The following is a 15,252-nucleotide window of genomic DNA, read 5'->3' on the forward strand; positions in this document are numbered from 1 at the left end:
CCTGCCCACAGAATGGGTCAAACTGAGGTACCAAAAACGTCTACATGAGGATTAGACCAAACGATACCTCATGGAATTAAAGTACTGGGGAATATTTAGAACATTTATTTGGCTTTCTTCCTCCCTTCAGAGGGTATTTGTCTGGCCCCATGCAAAGAGGAAGTTGTAGATTTCACTTTAAAATAAATGTGTCTGTGAAGAATTGAGGACTTAGAAATTTTGTTTCATGTCTTCCAGAACTTTTCACAAATTCACATACCAATTTGGGGACATCTTTTACTCAGCAGCCTCAGCCTGAGGGGCCCTTTCTCCATCTGCACTTTTAAACTATTCACTCTGTGGATTCTTTGTGGAAAAGGCAAGGTGTTATAGAGATAGTTCCTGCTTTTTTCAGCTATAAGGAAAGAAGGAACTTGAACCTGAACCAGAGGGGGAAGCCAGGAAGAAGAAAAGGCCTAGAAATGGCTCAGGCTCCAAACTCAACATATGTCTACCTTCCTCCTGTTGGAGTTAATCCCCTCAGGAAAGGGCGGCTCTAGCAACTGGAAACAGACAGATTTTCATGAATACTCAGCTCTTTAAAGAGACCCAGCTCCTTGATTGGTGGGGAAAGAGGAATCCCTAAGGTAATGGAATAGATGAAGTTAGAAAGGCCGATATGTGTGTTGGAGCTGGAGTGCTGGAGCCCCTACCCAAAGGGATTGAGGGAAACATCTCTGGAAGCCCCACAAAATTACATTTTAATCTCAAGCTTCCGCAAAAGGAGATACAAGATAAGACTGTGTTAATGAAAATGAAGGCATGAGTTTTGGGGTGTTTGTTTGTTTTTAAGAAAGAAATTACAGTTTTTATTGCTTCAATGCTTAGTTAAGGAAAACTCAGTGAAGTATTCAGATTTGTCTAAGGAACAGAAAATATTAAATAAAATGACCCTGGCATAAACAAACCTTACCACAAAATTAGCATTCTGATTCACTGAATTCTCATGCTAGCTGAATTGTGAAATATTTCCTTTTGCAGCAAAAAAAAAAAAAAAAAAAAATCATAGGTAAGGAGTGGAACATATTTTATGTCACAATATTCAATTTTTTAGGTCGCTGGATAGCTTCCTTAGTAGGATTCTTACCTTTCCAGGGATTCTGCTCTACTTTACACGTTCTGCAGGCACTGTACCTCACCCTTTCTTGTTGAGGAGAGCCTCATAGATCAGGGTCAGAATCCCTGAGACTGATTAAAAGTAAAGCTGAAAGAAAGAGCTGCCTGTTTCCTATTGTTACTTGGGCATATGGTTGTTACTGTGGCAGAAAGGGGACAATTCTTTTCTTCAAGGTGATTGCATGTTATATCTTCATGGGAGGTGAGAGATGGAATAGATGTTATTTTCTTTGTTCTTGTTAACCTTGGTATTAAAATTGAATGCACAACTCTTCAGTTCTTGGCATACTATCATCATTTTGTTAAGGACCATTTTTATTTTATTTTGTTTTATTTCTATTTTCCCACCTTCCTATCCATTTTCCCCACCATAAGTCAACTTATCTGGAGTAACACATAAGTATCTTTTCAATTCAACTTCTACACATTTATTGAGACACTTCTTTATATTTAAAAACTCTATGGTGCTGTTTCACCTGTTTCAAATATATATACAAATGGTATTTTCCTATAAAGTTATTACAATACACCTCCCTACCTCCCTCCCCGCATATTTTTTCACTTAACATTATTTGTAGAGCATCTACCCATGTGAGGCTACTCATACATTGTTCCTGACTGCTGCGTGATGTTTTGTTCTATGCAAATACTGCAATTTCCAGGAACTCAGAATGTGATTGAGCACACAGGCTCCAAGGTAAGACTGCAGATGCAAGTCTGGCACCACCACTTACCAGCAAATCATTAACACCTCAGGGCTCATTTTCCCATTTATAAAATGGAATAGTACTGCCTCCCTCATAGGTTTGTTGTAAGCACTATGTGATTTATTCATGTAATAAGTAAAGCATTTAGAACAGCAAGGGCACATGGTAAATACTGCATAAATTATTATGATTATTACTTGACTAGTCACTTAGTGAACAATATGTAGGCTAACTCCAACTGTTTGCCCTCATGGTTAGTGCTGTAAGGACTCTCTTCAGGACTGATATTATATTTTTCTTAGATCAAGCGTTCTCAATTTTTGGACTGAGGACTTCTTTACATTCTTGAAAATTATTGACTACCCAAGTAACTTTTGTGTGTGTGGAGCAGCTCTACTGATATCTATGTTAGAAATTAAAATTTTAAATGTAAAAATATTTATTAATTATTTAAAGATAACAATAATAAACCCATTACATGTTTTCATAAATGTTAAAAATTAAAAGCAAAGATGACAGGGTTCTCAGGATATATTCCAAATCCACCACATCACAGAGGAGGTCACCAAGTCAGGAGAAGGTTTGATGACTTTCCCAACATTACAGTCATAAGGAAAACGGGAAAAACATCAGATTTCCTTGAATCCAGGATTTTTTGTGTTTCTTTTTTCCACTTTACCCATCTGATACCCTTTCATTTTGCCTCAAGTAGCTACTGATTTGCAAACATAAGAGAAAAGATGCAAAGTCTGCTCATTTTTACACTAACAAAGAGTAACACAGTTTATTTGTGATTATCTTTGTTGCGATCCTAAAGTTGTATCCACATGACTTGGCAAAAAAAGGAGTTTCCAAATATTTTCCAAAAAATTTCTTCGGATCTCCACTGCATTTTGCTGAATGCTGTTCTTTACTTAATTAATATATTTAACAAGCATTAATTTAGTACCTCTGTGTGCTAGGCATTCTGGAAGGTGCTAGAAATGTAATGAATCATTCCTGTCCTCATCAAATTATGCACTAGTGGGAGAGACCAAGAAGAAACAAGTACACCAAAAATAAATAAATAAATAACTACAAGATGTACAGTGCAATGAAGAAAATGAACAGGATGCAATATTAGAGAATAATCAACCAAGACAGGCACCTCCTTCCAGACTAGTTTGGTGAAGGCTCACAGGTTATGACATGATAAATACACTGTAGGGAGCCATAAAAATAGCTGGAGGCAAACTATTTCAGGTAAAGGAATACTATGGACGGAAGCCTGAATTCTTCTTTGTGTTCGTTTTTTCATACATTTTATGATGTAAATTACTTGAAAAATATAATCTTCCCATGACTAGGTGTTGCTATACCTGCAGCAGGACTGTATTCTTTATTTCTCCACCTTCCTTCCCCATCATTACCTGAAGCATTATTTGATTTCTAAGGAGGTAAATATGGGCTAAAGTCCACATTTACTGTATTTAAATGAACATTTATTGAGCCTTATCCCACATATCTGTATGGGATTCTTTCCGGACATTCTGTACATAATGCATTTCAAATAGATTTGAATATTTTTGCTCAAATTCATGTAGGATGCTAGAACAGAGCCCGGGAGGACTTTAAAAACATAATAATAGCTAATATGTATAGTGCATTTATTACCTGTCAAGTATATACTAAGATATTTACATTCAATATCTAATGAAGTCTACAAAACCAAACCCATGCATTTTTGAGAAAACAAATAACTTGTAAAGAGTCATATGGCTGATAAGCCAAGAGTTGACCAGAAGCAGTTTTACCATCAAGGTAGTCAGAAGGAAGGGAAACAGTGCACTCAAAACTCAAGAGCTGTGGTGGTTTGTATGTACATTCATATTAACACAGCTAGGGAGGATGGTGTCAAAAGGGGTGGGGTTTTTACCATAGAGGAAGGTTCGAGGAGAAATACATTTTCTCACTGTGTAAACCCTGTCTTTCAAAGGCAGGGCGATGCCTGTGAATTAGGAATACTTTTCTGAATTTTCCATAGTTTAGGTGAATAGTCATTGAGTCATTCATCAGTTATTCATTGACTATCTATTATGGGATAAGCACTGTGCTAGGTGCTGGGTAAAAAAAGGGTGGGGAAGTAAAATCCTGTCTCATAACACTTACAGTCTAGTGTGCTTGGGGGAAGACAATAAATAGATAAATGAGGAATGTTTTGATGTCAGATGGGAATAAATGCTACTGGGAAGAAGAATGAGGGGACAAGGAAAAGGAATATGGATGATGTTGTTGAATGGTGATCAGCAAGAGACTCCCTGAAAAAGGGTCTTTCAGCAAACACCTGAGTAGAAAGAGGAACAAGGAATGTGGTATTTGGTAATATTCAAGGAAACCTTGACATGACAACTTGCAAAGCGATGTCAACAGTTTGGAGAAAAGCTGGGACAACTGTGGGGCACTTTTCAGAATATCCACCTCACTATGGTTCTTGATGGCACAGTGGATGATACAGTGCGGACACAGAGGACCAAACAACCCTGATCCAAAGAAAGATTTATTAAAGTTGGATCTGAGTGTGAAGATGTTTTAGAAATATATCAATTGACTTGGTTTGCTTCTATTTATCTTTTTTATGTAGGCACAACAGTGATACAATGAAACCCCTGTCTAAAGTCTAAAGAAGCTCTCTAAAGAAGTATAAAATAACACATCTAATAGATAAGAGAATATTGTTTCATAGTTTCATTGGTAGTTTTTTTGTTTGTTAAAAAAATATCATTTCAAAATAAGGTTAATATCGTTTAAGTACCTAGAAGCAGAAACAGTAGAAACACAGATGTAGAGAACAGAGTTGTGGACACGGGCGGTGGGGGGAATGGTGAATTGGGAGATTAGGTTTGACATAAATACAGTACCATGTGTAAAGTAGGTAGCTAGTGGGAACCTGTTGTATAGCACAGAGAGCTCAGCTCGGTGCTCTGTGATGACCTAGATGGGTGAGATGGGGGGCATGGGAGGGAGGTCCAAGAGGGAGGGGATACATGTATACATATAGCCGATGCACTTCATTGTACAGCAGAAACTAACACAACATTGTAAAACAATTATACTCCAAAAAAAAAATTGTGTGTATTTGAAAGCTTGAAAAAGAAGTCACAACAGATTGTGTACAATTTCTGCCTCTTCCCCTATCCCTTCCTGGGCCAACATTCTCCTACTTAGAATCACTATCAATCTTTATCTGTTAAAGAAAAGGTGGTGGTTATGACACAAGAATGTAATCATTATCTTCCCATTAACATTAACAAGATGAATTTATGGGACAAGGATGAGCTATAGAAGAAAGTTTTACTAATTAGGCTGTAAAAATGGCATATTAATGAACAGAGGGAAATCAGAAAAGCTTTAGATTCTTCAGACTATGGAAGTGATTATCCTCAATCATAGTAAATTCCTACTAAAATTTAGACATGGTTTCTCCCCCCCTCCAGTGATTAGTTGGGAATTAATTTAAGGATTAATGAGAAAAAATTATTTTTATTCAAATTTGTAAAAAATGGAGGAGAAAGTGAAAATATATTATTTAATATGTTAAATTATCCCTTTTTAATGAGCTGAAACAATCTAATTAAAGCTCACATTAATTTGAATTTAAATGTCAATATACTTATGTATATTTGGAAATAATAATTATATTTATGAATATATTAAGCAAATTACCTAAATGTATTATCTCCCAATTTTATGAATTGAACAAACATAAAAAATATTTTTTTAAAAAGCGAAGAAAGGGCTTCCCTGGTGGCGCAGTGGTTGGGAGTCCGCCTGCCGATGGAGGGGATGCGGTTTCATGCCCCGGTCCAGGACAGTCCCGCGTGCCGCGGAGTGGCTGGGCCCGTGAGCCATGGCCGCTGAGCCTGCGCGTCTGGAGCCTGTGCTCCGCAACGGGAGAGGCCACAACAGTGAGAGGCCCGCGTACCGCCAAAAAAAAAAAAAAAAAAAAAAAAAAAAACGAAGAAAAAAAATCACCAAAACTCCATATCCCCACGATGGTCACTCTATGTGTGATTTTCTGTGTAAGCACCATTATTGTAGTTAAGTGCATTTTACCAGGATTACATTTATGCTCTTCCTTTTGCTACAATGATTTCCTTTTGCTACATTATCTACACAATTATCACTTAAAAAAAATCAACCTACTATTCTATTGTGCTAATGCAGCAAATTTAATTAATGAAGTAATGTCGATTCTTCAAATTTTAAATTATTTTCAAATTTTTACTGTCACAGAGGACCTAGTCATAAACCTCTTTGTGCAGAAAGTGTTTTTATCCACTTTTTATTACTTCCTTGAAACAAATTACCAAGAATCATTAGTTCAGGAGGTTTAAAATTTTTATTGGCGCTTGGTAACTTTTGGCAACATTATGTAAAAGTATACTACTAACATTGTTTCCAGGTCATATTTATTTCTAAATTGATTTATTTATTTCATCAATTCTGCAACTCTCCTCTAGTCCTATGGATAATAATGATTGTAATGGTGTAAACACCACTAACAATGATAAATCTATCTAGTTCAAAACATGCCAGGCACTATTCTAAGCACTTAATAAAAAATTGTAATGGAAAATTATAGATTTTGTATTTAAATATACTTGCATTTGATTACTTACTCTTTCACTAATTAGCACAGTGACCTTGGGTAAGTTACTTAACCTCTTTGAGATAAGCTTTCCCAGTCATACTATGCAAATAGTATTAAAAATCTTGCAGGATTTTTGAGAGGATTGGTTTTCTTAAGACTTGATTTTTTTTTTTTTATTTAACCCTTTAACCTGACTGGAATTTATTTCTGAACATGTTATAATTTGTGTAACTTTTTTTTCTAAATTGTTAATTTTTCATAACATTTCTTATTAAATATTATCCCTTTGCCAATATTTAGTGATATGTACTTCCTTATATTTAAATTGTCATATACAATTGTATGTTTATGAACTTTCTATTCTGTTTCACTGATATATTTTCATGCCAACACAATAATACTTTAGTGATTGTTGCATCCAAATACGTTTCATTCTTTAGCAGGCTATACTTTGCTTGCTAAACTCATGGTTTTTATTGTTCCGTTTGTTTCAAAGCACTATTTCATAGTTTTGAAAAATTATTTTTACCAGAAAATTTTAGAATTATTTTCTTGAGTTGCAAAATAAGTATATGGGGTGGGGTTTTGTTAAATGCATTCATTAACTTCAGGAGTACTGATATCTTTTCAATATAATCAAAGTCAAATTGTTAAGGCTTTGTGGATAGTTGCTCAATGTAAACAGGTGCAGCAGTCTCTGTAAATGAGACCGCTGGGGAGAGAGGGGCCCTCCAGTTCTCCTATTAAAATCAGTCAGCTTTAATAAATGTTTTCACTAGAACAAAATCCATGTGTGATTGTATCTACAGAATTAACTGAAATATATTAAATCAGGTACCTTTTTTGAAATATACAGGATATGCATTCTAAACTATTCCAGTTAAGTATAAAATTTGCAATCATATTTTAATTATCAAGAGTATAAATATTGGTATATTGAACCAGAATGTGGCATTCATAAAAAAGCATGAGGAAATTAATTCTGACTAATGAATTAAATCCTGAGTTAATTGAAATCCATTTCAATTTAACTACATATGCCCTCATTGTCATGCTATTTAAATGGAAGATAATAACATGGTATTTTATAAAGTTGATTTGTATGAAATATTTAAATAAGAAAAATGACAAACTTACCTTAAATGAATGGCCCAAGTTATATAGTACAATTTTAATATTTTAGACATCTATTCACAAAATTTAAATTTGTTAAATAATAGTAATGATAATTAATATTATTAGCATTCATTTAGTGCTTCCTACATGGCAGGCATGTTCTAAGTGCTTTCTTTGTATTCACGTTATCTCAGAGTAAACTTATGAGACAGAAATTATATGATCCTCATTTTATAATTGAGGAAACTGAGGCACAGAAAAATCTAAGAACGTTGCTCCAAATTATACAGTGTTTGAACCTGGGTTGTTTTCCAGAGACTGTGCTTTCAACCATTTCGCCCAGAACAGTTAAATACTTTATATAGTCTATCTTTCTTCAACTTTGCTTAGCAATTGCTTTTGATTATCTATAGATTTGTAAATTTTAGCTGAAATCCTTTACAATATTTTGACTATTTATTTCAGCTGATGAGGGATTCCTAGAGAAGATCAAACAAGGCTTAATAAGTGTTCTTGTTCAGGGTTAAAGGCTAATCATAGAACAAAACAGTGAGCATATAGTATTGATTAAAAATAGAGCACAACTTTCAAATATGACTTTTCAATTAAAAGTATGACATATGATTATAAAGTATTGCCCTTTTGCCCATATAAAACTTTCTGATTTAATTTCAAGACTATTTTATGATTCTATAAAAATTGTATCAGTAGAGGTTTATAAAAGATGTAAGGTATTAGTCTGACCTTTATTCTTTCTACACCAAAAGTAAAATAAGCAATTACAGCTCCTATATAGAAGCAGGGGGATGTCCAGCTCTAGCATTAGCAATTGCAAATTCAGCCTTTACCTTTCTCTGGCAAAGGATGGCTGGTCAGAGCAAATCATCAGCCAATAGGAGCCCCCGAAGTCAACTATATATGTTGCTTGAGCACCATCTTCTGGACACTTTAAATAGCAACCAATTTGGAAACACTAAGATACCAGAGCAACGTTTGAATTCCAAATATACTTCTCTTTATGCCCCTGTGTAGTAGCAATCCATTTCCACTAGCTCTTCGGAATTAATTGAGCAGGCAGGATATTCACCTCCTTCTTTGCCTACTGATTCGCTGGGATGAGGAGCTGCAAGTGGCCAGGTGGTAGACTAAACTTCCTAGTTTAATGGAACCATATTATTGGGTCTCCTGGTGGAAGAATTCCTCCCTTGGGAACCAAGACCACTAAACTAGCAGAACCACAAATCCTGAGGTCCCTAAGGGCTCTGACACAGCTACTTAACTCTGCCATTGTAGTGTGAAAGCAACCATAGACAATGGTGTGGCTGTATTATTACAATAAAAGTTTATTTAACAAATAAACCACAAGCTGAATGTGGCCTGTGGTTCATAGTTTACCAACCCCTGATATATATATGATACATCTCATATATATATATATCTCCCTGATTTTTTGGCAAATATATACATTTAGAGATAGAGATAAACATGCTAGATATAGAAATAAATTTCTAGTAATAAGGAGCGTCTATTTGGCTGCTGAGACTGTTTTATCTGCCACCATGAACCAATAACCCTTAAAAGCCCTGTGCTAATCTTTTTCTTAATAACTGTGGTGTGTGTACACGTCTCTGTGTGTGTATGCATGTTAATCTAAAATCTTCTGTGATAACTAAACTTATCCTGCTTCTTAAGATTGTAAGATTGATTCAAATCCCAAATCCATATCTTATGAAATATTCAAGGGGATCCCCAAGGCTTCTGGGAATACCCAGCATAATCTTAGTCAGTGTCATCTTTACTTTCAAACTCCTACTTTAACTAAATTAGAACAAATAATTTATTGCCACTTCTCCATGACTTATTAACTCAAACAGTGAACTCAGAGTTTTCCTTATTTTCTACACACACACACACACACACACACACACACACACACTTTACTGAAGGCCTTATCTGGCATATCTGACTTTACTGATGTTCTGGACAGATGACCTAGGTTGACCTAGACTACAAAGTAATAATTTGAAATTGAACATTAAACATTATCTCATGGTGCTTTCCACCAACAAAGGGTCCAGTCTCACAGCATTTTAATCAGCTCTCTCCCACACCATCCTATTCTGACACATTTTATTTTGTATTTTATATTTTATTTTACATTAACACAGTTCTGACACATTTTATTTTCTCAACTTCCTGCTAACTATTGCCCTCTAGTGGCTTCTCAAGGTGTTTTCCTAAACACAGACTGCTCGCACCTAAAAAGAACTCAGGTGTCAACTGTTCAGATCAACTCATCTTTAAACATTTCACTTGCAATAGACTAAACCAGTATTCAGCATAGTCTTTAGATAACTTTACTTTGTAACTCATTTAAGTTATTGAGCAATAATTAGGAAGATATTAAGTATTTCTCCACATAATTTGCCAAAATATGGCATCTCTGATAAATGATCTGTCAATGAACAATATCAAAAAAAGATATCTTCCAATAGGGTAATTCACTCGGCCACATTTCATAGTAGTTCATCTTATTTTGTGTAACACAAGAAATAATGAAAATTAGAAGGCTTAAAGGAACCATATTGATGTGTTTGTTGTTTTTGTTTTGTTTAATGGTACTGGCAACTGGATTTACTACCCATCTATAAAATTCTGTGGGCCAGAATAATATGTTTTAGTCTTAATGATCAGATCTCAGCCAAATACCTTTATAGACACTTGTGTGATTAAAAATATCTTTTGAAAGAAAGCTGTTCATTGTCACATTGTTCATTGTCCTTTGATACAACTCAGGTGGGCTCCCTGCCTGAGAGGGAATGTAGAGAGGACTCCTTATTTCTTGGAGCAGAGCTGTAACCTTAGCTTTTCTCCTGCTGGTCTTCAAAACAATCAAATATGTCAAGTATCTTCAGTTAAGACACATTATAGGTGCTTGTGAACAAGAGATCAGTATTCAGGAGTAAGCTCAGAGATGGAATATGAACTCAGGTATGATTCACAGAGGTCATGATGAGATATTTTTGACAAAGAGCACAGTGAGAGAAGAGCAAAGGGTCAAGGAGATTTATTGATCAGTCCTAAGATATACTGAGTGCCCTTGACTCTGGACCTTTTACTAGAAGCTCAATGTCTAAAACTTCTTGAGTTAAGACTCTCAAGTGAAGTTTGATTTTGCTTAATATTTAGTTGACTACTTATTACACTTTACTGGATTTGGTAATTCAGACAAAAAAAAATCCTCCACACAGGGTTAGTGGGATCAATAGCCAAACTCTGTCTTTAATGATACTTACAGAACTCCAGGGAAGTGCCAATGGTTGGAAGTCAAGATGAGGAGTCCTATTCTCTGGAAGTAGTTTTCAGTTTGCCCTTATCATTCTTGGGACTGGAATGATTTTCTTAACCTTCCTTTGACATCTGCTGGGTAGGATCATTGATTCTGTATAATGATTCTATATTCATGAGTGCCATCTATCTTTTCAGAAAACTCTATGATTATAATATTACAACTCTTAGACACATGTAAGATGTAATTTTTCTGTTTTCTATTTCTCATTGCAAAAATGAATTTTGAAAGTGATTTTAATATTGCTATATCCATGGTAGCAAAGGGGCTGATGGATCAAAACATTCATGTTTTCTTTGCATAGAGAAAACTGGAGAATAAAGTAATGTGTCCCTACATCATCACTGCACTCTGGGATATCCAGATAGTTACCTTAGATTATGTTAAAAAGAATTTTAATTTACTATTTGTGATGTGTCACATTTAACAATCTGACTATGCTAGTTAGATAATGGTAAACAATTTAAGGGAATGAGATACATTTCTCTTCTCCTGATTATGTTTTTTAGGGTGAAAAATATTAAAATTCATCCTTGCACTTGAATTGGAGAATTGTATAAATTATCTGTCTCAATAGATAAACACAGGCATAGAAATATGGAAAACTGAACATAGTTATAGTATATCCTTGTACATATTAATATTGAAAGCTATTAAATTGTGTGCTGTGTTGAGTGTTTTTTCATTTTCGTGCAAAACAACTTTGCTTTTGCTTTTAAGAACTGAGAAAACATCAGTCCTTTCCCACACACCCTCTCATGATTACATGTCAAGTTCTTAAATTAAATATGCCATGTTAGATTTTTTTGCGGTCCAGAGGGTAAATAATATGTACTAAACATTTGTAAGATACCTAGGACATTCTTAGTTGCTTTATCCTTAACATGTGGAAAAGATTATTGTTTCCCCCTTTGTGTATGAATAAACTAAGAAGAGAAATTGTACAAAGTTTTATTGCTGCATGTTTCTATATTTGATTTGAACTGGACATAGATTTCAGATATTCAGTTTCTTGAAGAAATATTAAGGATCTCTTCTATAGGGAATTTAAGATGACTAGTACATGGTAATTTATGAAAATGTCCTAAGTAATGATATAAGTCAATTTAATTGCATATGTTCCTACAGTAAAATTATTTTTCATTGCATCCTGACTTAAGTACCTAAGTATTAGTAAACAATGATATCTTCAGATGAATGGTAAGAACAATCAATACACAGTCCATTTGATTCAAAGTTACTATTTATCTCCCTTAGAAGCTATGGTGAAGGAACAGATGAATTTGCTTTCATGATATGACTGCCATTAAGAGGAGGAATCAAGACTAATGTGATTTTTTTTATAAGATGTTTACTCTTTCCGTTTAAACTAATTGTACCCCAGCATGTATTTAAATGCTTTTCTTAGTAAAAGATAAAGTAAATGGCAGAAAATATCAGTAGTTTAAATTTTGAAAACAAAATCAATCTTTTATACCATATTTTTCCCCACCCGGTTGCTTTGCTTCCCTTTTTACATCTCATGAATAAAAAGCCTCTAGTTAATGATCTCTTGTCTTTTGAGAAAATGGCTATAATTAATTTGCCTCACTCAACTTCTAACTCAGATAACCGATTCTAGAAACAGAAGAAAATAAAAACTCACAACAGCCATGGTAGTAAACCTAACTGAATTTGGGAACATTTTCTACAAACTGCTATGATGATAGAAATAAGAAAAAAATTAGCTCAGTGATGGGAAGCAGTAAGCCATTCTCTCTGCATCCTCTGCCATTTTCTTCCTGTTTCAGAACCTGAAGATCTTTATCAAATAGAAAAATTGACAGTTATTCTTCTACTTCCTAGATGCTACCTTGTGATGTCAACGTCTACAACCCAACTCAAATTTTTCTACATCTAATTAGAGACCAAAATTTCTGTAATACCAGTGGGATAGAACCAGGGGCCACCCAAAATTGAGACTGATGGTGGCACCTTACTATCTTCTGCAAGATGTAATGCACACAAATAAGTATTAGAAAGAGGGATGTCGTCAGGAAGACCTCCAGTCATGGTACACACTGAGGGTTCTACAGATCCATGTGCATTATTCGTTCAGAACAGTAAAAACCCAGGTGGTGAGTATAGAAAGGGCTCATTTCATTCCTGCAGGATCTAAATAGATAAAAGCCTTCTAAGTAATGAAAGAGCATATGAAATCAGCACATGCTCCTGAAACAGTGTTCTGGATAAAGTCCCAATAAAAGAATGGGACTTGCACCCAAGTTGTATCACAATGGACGTAAACTCATTCCTCAGTCCTTGTGATGTGGTAACACTGTGCCTGGGGAGAGTTCTCCTTACTTAGGACTGAGTACATTTTTAAAAGAGGGATTTTAAAATGTATGATAAAGCAACAGAAAAGAAGTCTTTGTGAAATTTCAGAGAAAGAGGAGACTCCAAAAATTATTTACTTGAAGACATATAACGATCAGCATGTTAATTCTCCTCAGGATACAAGGTGTTTCCACATTAATTAAGCATGGCAGAAGACCACAAAGAAAGAGCAGGTTGGCATGAAGGTGAGTTAGACATGACAAAAAGGAGATGGGTGAGAAAAAGAGGGACTTAATATATTCCATAAATGAAAAAAAGCCAAATTGGAAGAAGAGTGCAGCATATTCCAGGTAAAGTCAATGATAATAAATTCACACCTTAAAACATCCTGTGAATGAAAAGAAATTAACACCTTGAACATACCTTCATATTTTAAGAAACAATGGTAAATAGAAAACTTCTAGAAATATCAAGGCAGGATAACTAAGTTGCTTACAAAGAATGAAAGAATATTTTTACTGGTCTCTGAGTTCATCTTTGGAAATTATTTTTCACATATTCACTGGCAATTTACTTTTCTTGTTTTGTGAATCACTGGTTAATATTATTTACTATTTTTAAAACTAAAAGATTTTAGTTTCACAACTGATTCATAAATGTTGGTTCTTATTTTAAAACTCAAACACTGTAGAAGTATAAAGGAAAAAATAAAAATCTGTTGTATCTCTCAACCTTCATCATAACTCCTCTGAGCAAATCTGGCCACTTTCAACTAATGCAATAGGAGGACTAAAAGAGCTCTTCTGAATCTATTAACTCCTAGAAATGTATGTCATTAAATAAAGTCATTAACAATCAGCAGTCTATACAGAGATGTGTAGTACAGCATTATCTATGTTAGTGAAAAACTTTTCAAATTCCTAACAATAAAGTAATGAAGCAATACTATGGAATGTGAGTTTCTCAAGTGTGTATTAGCTCAGGGTTTAAAATGTGATCATATGAGCTCTAGTCTCTGTCTTGCTCTTGCCCACACCTGTTAATGGAAACACAGGAGTTGGTCTGTGAAGAGAAGAATTCTTGAAGTTGAAATATGGAGTGGTTACATTTTTTGGTAATGAGTCAAGATATGACCACAGGAGTGAGTGTATGAGGTAGGGCAAGAGTTGAGATCCTTAGAGGACAGTTCAGGAAACTAAGGAACAAGGGCTTTGGAAGGATCAGCTAGGTGTACATTGAAATCACTGAGAATTTTGGCAGGAACAGCATTGAAGAGATGGACAGTGAGCCAGGAGTGAAGTTGGACAGGAATAAAGATGCAGATGTAGAGAACGGACTTGAGGACACGGGGAGGGGGAAGGGTAAGCTGGGACAACGTGAGAGAGTGGTATGGACATATATATACTACCAAACGTAAAATAGATAGTGGGAAGCAGCCACATAACACGGGGAGATCAGCTCAGTGCTTTGTGATCACCTAGAGGGGTGGGATAGGGAGGGTGGCAGGGAGATGCAAGAGGGAGGGGATATGGGGATATATGTATATGTATAGCTGATTCACTTTGTTATACAGCAGAAACTAACACACCCTTGTAAAGCAATTATACTCCAATAAAGATGTTAAAAAAAAAAAAAGTGAGAGAGATCACTGTAAATGATGCAATGAGAAGGCATGGCTGGTGATGTATCAGGATAGAGGGAAGAAGGGAGAGTGATCTTGAAGTGGCAATGCTGAGCAAAGAGCCAGCCACCCCTCCTCCAGGCTGAGCAGTGTTCGGTGGGTGCCTCCACCAGAGAGGGCTGCAAGGGAACCAGTGTCCTCAGAGGAAAACTTAGTTTCAGTTAGAGCAGGTAGTTAAGGGAACAGGTTAAGGATACAGGGTTTTTTTTCTACTGAATGACTATGAGTTCTAAAAGCATAGCAGGAAGGTTCAGGAAGTGAGAAGGAGAGATGTTCAGATGCCTCATGGTCCCTATAG

This window comes from Mesoplodon densirostris, chromosome 5, assembly GCF_025265405.1.
Source record: "Mesoplodon densirostris isolate mMesDen1 chromosome 5, mMesDen1 primary haplotype, whole genome shotgun sequence".
Classification (NCBI taxonomy): Eukaryota; Metazoa; Chordata; class Mammalia; order Artiodactyla; family Ziphiidae; genus Mesoplodon; species Mesoplodon densirostris.